Genomic DNA, 12,798 nt, shown 5'->3' with positions numbered 1-12,798 from the left:
AAGGACTTTAAGTCCCAAAGGTCATGCCTTTTGGGGGCTCCCTTTAGGGAGCCCAACTAAAAAATCAAAATCGTAGGGGGGGGGATCAATTTTTTTTGCGTGATCAGAAAGAGGACGCCTTCATCCCACGATTTGTGGAGAGGGGGCTATAGGGCCTACAAACAACTCCCCCAATTGATCTCATGCCTGAGATGCACTCTATCTTTGCTCCCTATTGCTTGCTTCTGTTCGTCAAATGGCTGCCCGGTTGTGGAGATTAGAATTCAATCTTTCTCTCTCGTCTTTCTCTCTCCTACATAGAGGAACTTCATGTGGCAAGAATCAAGAAGAGAATCAGGAGATGGATGCTTGTCCGGGAGGCATCGGATTGTTCTAAGAGGCTGAGGAGGCTAAAGGCTGAAGATCTATGCTAAAATCCATGGCTGGTTAGTCGCTACACAGTCCCAATTAAATATTGAAAAAACCCGAAACATGCAAAAAGGCGGTATGCTCTATTTTATGAAAGAATTTTGCTTGTTTTTTATCGTTCATGGTCTAAATGGTGTGCACATGGGCTAAAATTTTATTTGAATATTCCTTGCATTATGTTTCAGGGCAGCAATCACTGTTATGTAGAGCCCATATTGATTTACAACAATTATAAATTTTCAAAACCCAAAAAATACTAATTTTGATGAAAATTGATAGTTTCTTTGATTTTGAGTGGGAAAAAAATGAGTGGACATGGGATAAAATAAGGAAAAATGCTGAGTATTAGTTCCAATGATCAGTCATCAGAAAAAAACCAGAAAATACCTATTTTTTGTTAAAAATAAATAGGAAAAATAGAGAAAAATGGAAAAAAATGGTTTTCTTGCATTCGAAAAAAATGGAAAAATAATATCTATGTATGTGAATGTCTGACGGGCTGCTGAAGCATGAGGTTAAGCCTCAATTTGGCCCTTGTCCTTTGTGTTAAAGTGCATATTTATTGCTTTTACATACAAAAGATGACATAAAGAACCTCTACACCTATGCAATGCAGCAAAATTTAAATAGTGAGGGGGAGAATGATGTTATACAATAGTTTAAGCACTGAAATAATACAAAGTCTAATTGCTCTCTTTATGCATAATAGTTAGGATGCGGTTTATTTAGAAATAATGGATCTAGTAGCATGAGGTTCACCTTGGTGCTAGGTTCCTACAATGAGGCATTGCGTATTAGCAAAAAATTATTAAAAGGGTTGTTTTTGCACAACACATAGGCTGATTGTAAACCATAATTCTTTGTGTAAAATAAGGCATACACTATTGCATGAATCATACACATGGTATCTATTCTTGGCATGCATAGCAATTGGTTGAAGTATAAATGACCGACGTTGGAGAGAGTAAGGCACCCAAGTTGTAGGTCTAGACAATGGGTCCAAGGGGACAAGTAAGTGAGGACTGCTACATTCCTGGAATGATATAATATTGGTACCAAGAAAGGAGTCTATTTTGTATGTGTTATATATGTTAGCGATGCATCGAGGGGCCAATCCCCAAGGTGTAAGAGGGTCGTAGTGGGACCATGGCAATCAGCCGAGGGGTGCCTCCCATGTTGTTCTACGTGGTGAATTACACCAAAATGTGTAAGGTCTTCCTCTGAGGAGTTTGAGAAGGTTAAGGATTGGACTATAAACACGATACAAACACAAAGTGTATGTACGATGGCAGGGCAATGTGTCCTGTAGACGCTCCTAACCGCGAGGCTGTGGAATTGTCTTGTGCATGTCAGAGGTCCGACTAGGGCTATAGCTAGTGCCAACCCATTTTAGGTCCCATCACTACGTGAGTGGAATAATGAAGATAATGAAGAAGAGCTAAAGCTCATGGTTTCGCTCCACTCTCTGTCTCTCCCTCTCTTCCAATATGGTATTGGAGCCATCATGGATGGGCTCTTTGGAGCATGGCAATATTTGAGCTAACCCTAGATGTTGGAGATAATGTGTGTCATTTGGAAGAGTAGGTTGCTATTAAGCTTCTGTGAAGGTATGTACCAAACTTGTGTGGCTTCCATTCATGCAATAGCTGATCAAAGCTTGTTGGGGGGCTTTCCAAGGCCTATTTGAGCACTATAGTGCTACTCATGACCATCGTCATCATCAATAAGAAGAAGAAGAAGTTGTTGGCCTGAACTGCGTGATTGCGCCTATTGAGGCAACCTCCTATCCTACCTCCAAATCATACATTGGGAGCTTATTGGAGTGCTCTATTGCTTGTGCACACACCTTTGGAAGGTGTTGAAGGCATCTAATCATCAAATGCTTGATGTTAAGCTCATCATTGGGATATGTGAAAAATTTTACACATCTAGAATGAGGGCTGAACTATTGTACATTGACTAGACAGTATGTACTTAGTCATGTTTGACACACTCAAGCTCTCTGGCATGTACTTTGGCATCATTGAAGCATAGATATATGCAAGAAGGACATATGCACTTGTTCTTATTCCTTGGGGCTGAAATTTGGAGGTCAAAACACTCAAATTTGAAAGCATTTACTTGGCTGAAAACTGTCATGAATCTGTGAACAACAAGCATTGTCTACACTTGAAGCATTACATGGCATTGGTTGGTTCCCATGAACTATATGACTTGGGATATATCTACTAAATGTTTGGAGGAATTAGACAAGCATTGAATGCTACTAAAAATTGAAGTCTAGAGCTGAAAACAGATGCATTTAAAGTGCCTTGGTGGCTGGCTACAAGCAGGAAATGTAGTCCATAACTTTGCTCCTTGAGGACAGAGTGTCTACAGTTGTATGTATGGTCATGTATTGGCCCCGACACACTGAAGCAAATGTAAGAAGGGATTTGAAGACATTTTGGAGTTGGAGAAACTTTTTTTTTCTTAGTATTTGCTAACTGCAACCTACGTGCAAGATATTTGACACTTATACCTCATTTATATGCATTGATAAGTGCCTGAATGATCATGTATGGAACCATATATGCACTAGCAGATATTCTAGAGATTTTAGAGCATGTATGACATGCACAGATCTCATAGTTAGCTTTGAATCAATTTTTGGTGACAATTTACAAATTTCAGACTACATGTATATACTCTAACAGTAAGGTCGCATGAGATAGAGTTAAAGCAACTGCATGGTCTATGTATTGACGGATGTACCTATGGGTTATACCACATGTTTGTGGATGGTTTTGAGATGTTGATGGGCTGAAATAACCTGGGTTTAATAGTTGAATTTGTTGTAGAAAACTATCATAAACAGTCAAAGAATACAGTTGGTCAATGAGACTTGTTGGCTTGTAGGTAGTCAGACATAGTCTGTTATAGCATGGCAAATGCTCAGGGCACTAACAACATTACCCAGATTGTTGGTGAGAAATTGGATAACAAGAAATTTTCATTGTGGAAATTTAGAATGAATAACTTTTTGGTTGGCAGAGGATATTGGGATCTATGCACTGGTGATGAAGTTGAACCTGAATTGCCTGAGCGACCGACATATGATCAAAGAAGAGCTCATAAACAGTGGATAGAGAGTGCATGCAAAGTTCTACATTGGTTTTCCTTATGTATATCTAATGCTATGGCAATACAGATCACTGGATGTGATTCCTCGAAGGATGCTTGGGACATACTCATGAAGAACTATGGAAATGTAGCACATGCATGAAAGATTCAATTGAAACAGAAATTCAACAACATGTCTAGGAATGGTAGAAGCATCCAAGCCTACACGACAGAGATTAAGACCATAGTGGACCAGGTTGCCACTATTGGATCATAGGTATCTGAGGATGATATGATTGCTATCACTCTGAATGGACTTGGCAAGGAATATAATGCATTTGATACATCTATTTTTGTTAGATCTGAACCCCTTGACTAGGATGAGTTGCTTGCTTTGTTATTGCATGATGAAGTAAAGCTTGGATTGAACACAGGTTCTAGTATATCTCAAAACAGAGACATTGTCCTTTATTCTAGCCAATGTGGTAGAGGCGGCAGAGGCCTGGCTTGTTTCAAGGTCGAGGAGACACTTGAAACACCTATGGATAGTAGCAGCAGAGTAATTGGCAAGGCACAAATACACATGGCTTGGCGGCTTTAAAGGTAGGGGGAGATCACCCCGAGGCAGAGGTGGTGGATCTTGGAAATCAAATGATTAGTCCAATAGGGACAAGGACTCTATCATTATTGTGGCAGATGTGGGCACATGGAAAAGGATTTTCATAAGAAGCAGGTAAATATGAAGGCTAAGGGTAGACAACATGGGAACTATGCATCTTCTAGAGATGCTCATGATGAGCAGGGTGATAGATTGTTTCCATGCAACATGTGTCTAAGAATGCACCTAGGCAAAACAAAGATGAGAGATGGTACATTGGCTTTGGGGCTTCTAACCATATGACACCCCATGGAGAGTGGTTTGATGAGTTGGTTACAAGTTCACATGGTTATCTTTGTACTGGGGATGACACCCAGCATGACATTCAGCACAAAGGAGTTGTTCCGTTGATGATGCCTGATGGCAAGAAAAAGAGCCTGCATGGTGTATTGCATGTACCGTCAATAACTAAGAATCTCTTGTTAGTGGGACAGATGGCCGAACAAAATCTGCAGGTTAGATTCAATAAAGATGGATGCTTTATTGAAGAATAAGGTAATGACTGCAAATTAATTGCTCAAGGCAGAAGGGATGGCAGGATGTTTACATTGGATGCAACCATTCCAAAACTTAAGGCAGCCATGTTTGCACATGATGAGGATGCTATTCAGGATGTTGAGATTTGGCATAAGAGGATTGGCCATGTTAATGTACAAAAGCTGAAATCTATGCTGAAGAAGGAAGTGGTACTTGGATTGCCCAAATTCAAGTATAATGACTTTGGTCATGTATGTCATGCATGTCAATTTGGAAAGCAGGCAAGGCTTCACTTTATGAAGCATGTTAAGAATAATTCAAGACCTTTGCAGTTAGTGCACTCTGATGTTTGCGGTCCATCTCATAATTCTTCATTTGGAGGTGATGGTTACTATGTAACCTTCATTGATGATTTTAGTATGTACACTTGGATGTACATATTGAAACATAAAGATGAAGTGTTTGATGCATTTAGAGATTTCAAGAAGCATGCTCAAAATGAGTTGGGGTGCTATATCTCTTATCTTAGGTCAGATGGAGGTGGAGAATATGCCTCATTGGAGTTTGATAGATATCTTTCAAAGTATGAGATCGGAAGACAGCTTACTTGCAGCTATACACTACAGGAAAATGGTGTAGTAGAGAGGAAAAATAGAGTACCTATGGAGTCACCTAGAGCTATCCTGAATGAAAAGTGTTTGCATAATGCTTACTGGGCTGAAGTAGTGGTGACTACTGTATGTATGCTAAATAGAACCCCTACAACAACGATTCATGATGTAACACCTTATGAGAGGTTGTATGGTCATAAGCCTGACATTAGGCACTTAAAGGTATTTGGATACATTGCATACATGCATATTTCTAATGAAAAGAGGAAGAAATTGGATCATAAGGCTATCAAGAATGTGTTTTTGGGTTATGCACGGGATAGGAAGGCCTATAAATGCTATGTGTCGTCTACTCATGAGACGTTGATAAGCAAAAATGTTGTCTTTGACGAGCTGATTTCTTGGTATGGGAATCCAATTGCAATGCCTACCAATGGATCAGCTAGCACAAGTAATGCTAAAAATATCCCTCCAGTTAGTATTTCTATGAGTGGTCGGACATGTGATGTGTCATCTACAGTGAGTCCTTGGTCACAATGGTTTGCAGAATCACACTCCTATGTCCACTAACACAGACATGTCAGTGAGGGGGAGATTGAATAAGGGAAAAGAAAAGATGTTTGAGGATGTAACATGTCCACGTACTACAGGTTATGAGTCATCCAATAGTGATAGCTTGGACAGTGAGTTGGGAATTCCTTCTATTATGATGCTTGATCCAAGGCAGAATCGGTATGAATCACCTCATGAGAGGCAAGCTCAGAGAGCCACAGTTGAGAAGGTTAGAAAGGGTCAAAAAACCAATTGATAGGTACACATACACTAGATATTTGGCCCATCATCATGCCTATATGACTAAGGTAATAGGTTTCAAAGAACCCACTAAGTTTGATGAGGCAATTGCATATGAGAACTAGTGTGCCGCCATGGACAAAGAGTATTCAGCCTTGGCTGAAAATGGAACATGAGATTTGGTTTAGTTGCCTAATGGCAAAGTGCCCATTGGCTTCAAATGCATTTACAAGGTTTAATGCAAGTCAGATGGGTCATTGGAATGCTATAAGGCCAAGCTGGTCGCAAAAGGGTATGCACAAGAGTATGGCCTTGACTATGAGGAGACTTTTAGCCCTATAGCTAAAATGGCAACAATCACAATAGCCATTGCATTGGTAGCAGCTAAAGGCTAGAAGTTATGGCAAATGGATGTAAAAAATGCCTTGTGACTTATAGTAAGAAGTTTATATGGAGCAGCCTGAAGGCCTTGTGCATCCAGATTGTCCTACACATGTATGCAAACTGAAAAAGGCATTATATGGGCTGAAACATGCACCTAGAGCTTGGAATGTTCAAACTAGCAGTTATTTACAACATGGATTTAGATTGGGTGATGTATATCACAATTTATTTGTGAAGAAGACAAATCATGGCTATGTGTTTCTGGTTGTCTATATCGATGATTTAATCATTACTAGAGATTATGAGAGCAGCCTTGTTGAAATGAAATCATTGTTGCAAGCTAAATTCAAAGTCAAAGATCTTGGTGAGCTAAAATATTTTCTGGGAATTGAGATAGTGTCTACGCCTCAAGGCATATGTTATTGCAGAAGCAATATGCTTATGACATGTTAGAGAAGTATGGTATGGCTGAATGTAAGGCTATGGATACACCCCTAGACCAAAATGTCAAGCTGCAGATTGTTGTTAGGTCTAAGATAGAGAATGTTACCATGTATACAGATGGTATGGCTGAATGTAAGGCTATGGATACACCCCTAGACCAAAATGTCAAGCTACATGTAAGGCTATGGATACACCCCTAGACCAAAATGTCAAGCTGCAGATTGATGTTGGGTCTAAGATAGAGAATGTTACCATGTATACAGATGGTGGGCAACTTGATCTACATGACTATTACTTGACCTGACTTGAGCTATGTTGTGGGGCTAATCACTGAATTCATGCACAAGCCTTGCAAACCGCATTTGGATGTAGTCGGGAGAATCATGAGATATGTAAAGGGTACAACAGATTATTGGTTGTTTTAGACATATGGAAAACCGCTTGACTTGACATGATATACTAATGCTGGTGGCTGGGCTGGTTGTGCCTATGATAGGAGGTCAATCAATGGATATGCATTTGGATTGGGCAGTAGCATGATCACTTGTTGGCAAAGTAAAAAATAGCCTACGGTTGCATTGTCTAGTACAGAAGCTGAGTACCAAGGTGCAGCCATAGCGGCATGTGAAGCTATTTGATTGCTGAAGTTACTGAATGACTTTGGGATACCCTTGAACAGCAAAGTGAAGCTCCATTCTGATAATATGAGCAGTGTGATGCTTGTAAGAAATCCAGTCTATTATGTAAGATCTAAAAATATTGAAGTAAATTACCATTTCATTAGAGAAATGGTACTAGCAGAGTAGATTGACTTGATACATGTGAAAATTGAAGACTATGTAGCGGATATCTTTACCAAATCACTTGGTAAAGAAAATTTTATCTATTTTAGGTAGCTACTTGGAGTATTGTAAATGGTTTGAGCTTGAGGAGGAGTGTTAGAATATCAAGCTCTCCCTGTCTCTATTTGTGTGTGTGTATGACAGACATTAGCTGGAGATAGCTATACATGTGTGTGACATTAATAAGTCAAGACCTAACCATAGTTAGATAATGGCTAGTGAAACCTAGTGTAATACTCTCTATTTTAAATTTATAGACTACGTGAGTGGAATAATGAAGATAATGAAGAAGAGTTGAAGCTCATGGTTCCTGTCCGCTCTCTATCTCTCCCTCTCTTCCAATAGCTCTATCTAGTGGTCACCAATGAAAGAAAATTTTAAAGCCAGAATTCAAGTGCAAAAGTGATCTGATACTCGTAAAAGAGGAAATTTTTATGCAAAATGAAATGATTACAAATCAAGGAGCTAGAGTTTTTCTAGATACATTTTGATGCCAAGAATCCAATGCAAGTGTCTATTTGTCAATCAGAGTCCATTTGACTCCTCATTTAATGGTCATAAGGTTTGGTGTGAAGCGACTACTAGGTTTGGAAGTCAAAAAGCATGTGACAAATGCAAGGTGATAGATTTCGATGCCAAAAAGTTGCACAACCAGTTGATGCTAATTCCAAGGCTATTTGCCCCTCTGTCCAAGTCAAAACCACTTCCAGCAAGTGTGAAAATGCCAAGCTTGAACTCGTTAGTTAGGGAGTTACTATCAATCATGGCCAGTAGAGCCAAAATGCTTTGAAAACTCACAAGATGGAGGTGGGAAGTGTTTTTTCAGTTCCCCTTCCTCCCATTAAAATTTTGGTTTTTCGTGACTATCATGATCCTCTCCATTCTTTGAGCTATGAGTTCCATCAATTCTTTGCCAGTCCCACCATCACCTCAAAAATTGTGCAAAATGATGTAGCGAATGAAGAGATGCATTTTCACTCACACACACACACTCTCTCTCTCTCTCATGTTTCTCTCTTCTCCCTATTCCTTGTTCATGTGGCTATGTATATGACAGAGAGAGAGAGGGTTGATTCCACAAATTGGGGATGGATGATGATTCAAAAGTTTAATGGCATGTAGATTGGGTGATTTGGATGCGTCAGTGATAAGAGAAGACTGGAAAATAGTATTAGCGGCTCTACTTTCTCAAAATACGAGATGTACGTATGCAAATTTTTGAGTAAGTGACTCCTATTCAATTTTTATGATGAATACATTATTAGAAATGACTGAAATATATTTGTTGATATCTATAATTTCAAAAATTCATTCTTTTTCTTTTAGAAGATTAAAAATAATAAAATTGCAAAATTTGAAACATGAGGTTTAATGAAAAATGGGGTTGGTTTTGGATTTTGGAGATTAAATGATGTTCATATGTGGCATGAAAATGAGTATGTTGATGGATCACTTCACATAAGTCTTACAAATTACAAAACTAAAAAAAATCAATAATTTAAGTTGAAATAAATGGTAAATTTTATAAAAATAGTCAAATGAAGAGAAAAAGTAAAAAATATTTTTTACATGTTAAAATTTACAAAAAGTAAAAGAATATTTGTGATTGTGTAATGAAAATAAAGCTTGAGGGTTTGCCTTAGTTTGTCTTTATGTATGTGTTTAGAGCTTGTTTTTATGGAAATTTGTCATGAAATCTCCCTACATTTGTGCAAACAAGAAAAACATAAATGATAGGGGGTGTGGGACTATAATGAAAAGATGATTGATTAAGTTATTGGTTTCTTTGCATATCTTAATATATATGATGTGGCTTATATAAGTTTTAAGAGGTTCAATAGCATATGGGCTAGCTCGTTTTGTTCCTTAGCAACACAATACACTAGTAGTAGAAAGAAATCATTGAAAAGGTTGTTTGTGCAGTTCTTGTTGGTTGGTTTTTAGTTAATTTGTTAAAGCAAGAGTGCCATATACATTGCATTTGTAATCTAAATATGGTATCAAAAGATAGATTCCTAGATGCATTGCAATTTCATATTTAGGTGACAACCAACGTTGAGAGTGTGAGATTCCCTTTGATTGTAGGATAGTGTGATATCTTGGGAAACCAATTAAGTGAGGATTATATACAATCTCTTGGATTGTTACAATTATATTATGCGAGAACTTTGTTACACTTATATTCTATGTGTAAGACAATGCATCTTGGGGCCAATCCCCAAGGTGTAGGAGAGTCGTAGGAGCCATGACACTTTGCTAGGGGTAGCTTTTTCTGTATATGAATCAAGTGTTGATCCCCTGTATGTTTGGATACTCCCTTTGTGGAGTTGGAAAGGGGAATAAACCATCAAATTGCAAATCGATACAAATGCATGATTCATTTAGAGTAGTGTATAGCTCCTAGACACTCCTAGCCGTGAGGCCATGAGGGTGGTTTGGTGAGCATAGAAGACTTGACTAGAGCGTTTTAGGTCCACACACATTAATTTGTAAAAGACTTCAATATTATAATAGTTGAATTAAAAAAATAGAAAATATATTCAATAGATAGATTGAAAGACAAATATATTTGTATTACATTGGAGAGTACAAAGGGTATTTTATTTACAAGGCTTTGCTTGGAATGCTAGGGCTCAGTACAACCATCTATAACATACAATGCAAAGAGAAACCACAAGAACTCTTCATAGGCCACAAAATCAACAAAAATGTAAGTTTTAAGCCATTTTCAGGTGATTGATTTTGTCATGGACTTGCTTGCATCTCTTCTTGGCTTTAGTAGAGCAGCCCAAACTTGACGCTCTCTTACATGGCTGCCTGCTTGGCCCCTATATTTTTTCCAATATTCATGGCTTATAGTTCTCTTTTTTGTAAGTGTGTATCAAATGCATGGTTTATCTTGTTTTTAATAAGAAATATCTTCTATGTATTCAAGGTGATGGTAGAAGCACATAAAACTTTTGACAGGTCCTTCAAGATAGAGAGTTGAGCCTGCTTGTGCGGGGTGAATGTGGCATGGACAATGGCTATGTCGCCAATGGAGAACTGACTAATGTAGTGCCTTATTGAGGCATCCTTTTCAAATGCTCCTTGTCGGCCCTTCTAGTGACTCATAAAATCATCGACATCAAGTGCAACCTACATTGAGGTGAAGTTAGCTCAAAATAATATTCATAGTAAAGTAAAATGTCTAGATTGAATATTGACCAAGTTACTTCCTACTCGGTATTGATGACAATCTCCAAGGGTACTTGGCTTACCGCTAAGCTAACTTGTATTGCTTCAAAATCTTGGGTGCCAACTATGGCGTCCTCTACCAAGTCAATGACATCTGTAAGAGGTATGAGTGTGCCCTCTATGTCTTTAAGCTTTGGGTTTCTATTCTTCATAGGTAGATCATTAGACATAAGGAAAAATTCATTGGTGATTGCCAGCATCAACAATACCTCATCCTCCCTCACTCTAAAAACTTTCTTCATATCATGGAGAAACACATTGAATTCTTTGTCATCATCAATGAAGACTTTGCTTATGGAATCTATGCGATAGTCTACATTGATGGTATATGGTGCATCATCTTGCTCACTTGAGTCACTCCCCATGGTGCCATCCACAATAACTATAGCTCCATGAACCATAAAATCTAGAGATTTTACCTCTTCATAGCATGTTCTTCCTCTCTAGCCTTGTCCACTATTGAAGGCTTTGGTTAGGGACATCTTTCAACAACTCTCCCACATGCTCTTTAGCACTCACTATGATTGAAAGGGGATCTTCATCTTCATTGAGTAACAAAACAAAGGTGGCCATTGAGGAGAGGTATTTAGTGCAATGATAATCAATGCCATAATGCCTGACTTGCATAGAAGTGAGGTACTTGAAGCTAGCGGGGTGATATTTGCACACAATTAAACTAGTCATTTGTGAAATACCTATGTGCCATTGATGTATTCTAAGAGATTATAGAGTAGTAATTTCTTAATGGCATCCTTAGAGCCAATAGTACTATACTCTTGAAGGTATATATTCATATACTCGATAGGGTACTTCAAAGCTTGGACTATGTCACATTACCCTATTATAATAATTGATATTGGGAGAAAATATCTAATAGATATTTGATCTCTTGTGGAAAATGGTCTTTGATTTGGAAAACATCTTCTTTAAGGAGAGCCTTTGGAAGGAACAAGTTGTAGTATGTAAGCATATTCATTAGCAAAATGACATTTGATTTGGAAAGCATCTTCTTTAAGGAGAGCCTTTAGAAGGAACAAGTTGTAGTATGTAAGCATATTCATTAAGAAAATGGCCTTTGATTTGGAAAGCATCTTCTTTAAGGAGAGCCATTGGAAGGAACAAGTTGTAGTATGTAAGCATATTATCACCTTGTACTATGAAATACATGGAAATGCCATCCTTACTACAATCGCACCTACAAATCTCATGGGGAAAGGGGAGATCAGTTTCATTTTGTGTAGATCTTCCATATCATGTGTTTAAGGCTTGTTTAAGTCATCCTTACTACCATTGCACCTACAAATCTCATGGGGAAAGGGGAGATCAGTTTCATTTTGTGTAGATCTTCCATATCATGTGTTTAAGGCTTATTTAAAAATACCCTTATCTATGATTTTTCCCTTTGGAACAGAGCACACCCACTTTTTATTCAATCTATGAATAACACCTTTATATGGCACCCTTATGTATGTAAAAAGATGTGTAAAATTTGTATTTTAAAGCTCCCATGATTAGAATCCATGTGTGATATGCTTACATATTTATGAGAGAGCCCCCCTTCTCTAAGCTACAAATGATGTAGAGGAGCTAAAGGAAAAACTATCACTAGCCGTACCTTCTCTTCTACATGACTTTGGTCAACAAGTTATAGTATCCATATATGAGTAGGTCAAAGAAAATCTAGTAGAGTAATTAAAGTTTGTAGTGTATGATGATCAAGAGCTTAAGAAAATGGACTCTTGAAGGAATACATCCATCTCAAACTCGTCCAATATTGAGCATCTAACCCATAGATCCAATCCACATGAGGAGGTTGCCATACATACTTTAGGACAATCAAGAG

The sequence above is a fragment of the Lygodium microphyllum genome, chromosome 28 (assembly GCF_053477565.2).
Source record: "Lygodium microphyllum isolate KBCC chromosome 28, Lygodium_microphyllum_v1.1.10, whole genome shotgun sequence".
In the NCBI taxonomy this organism is placed as follows: Eukaryota; Viridiplantae; Streptophyta; class Polypodiopsida; order Schizaeales; family Lygodiaceae; genus Lygodium; species Lygodium microphyllum.
Note: the sequence above shows the minus strand (reverse complement) of the source record.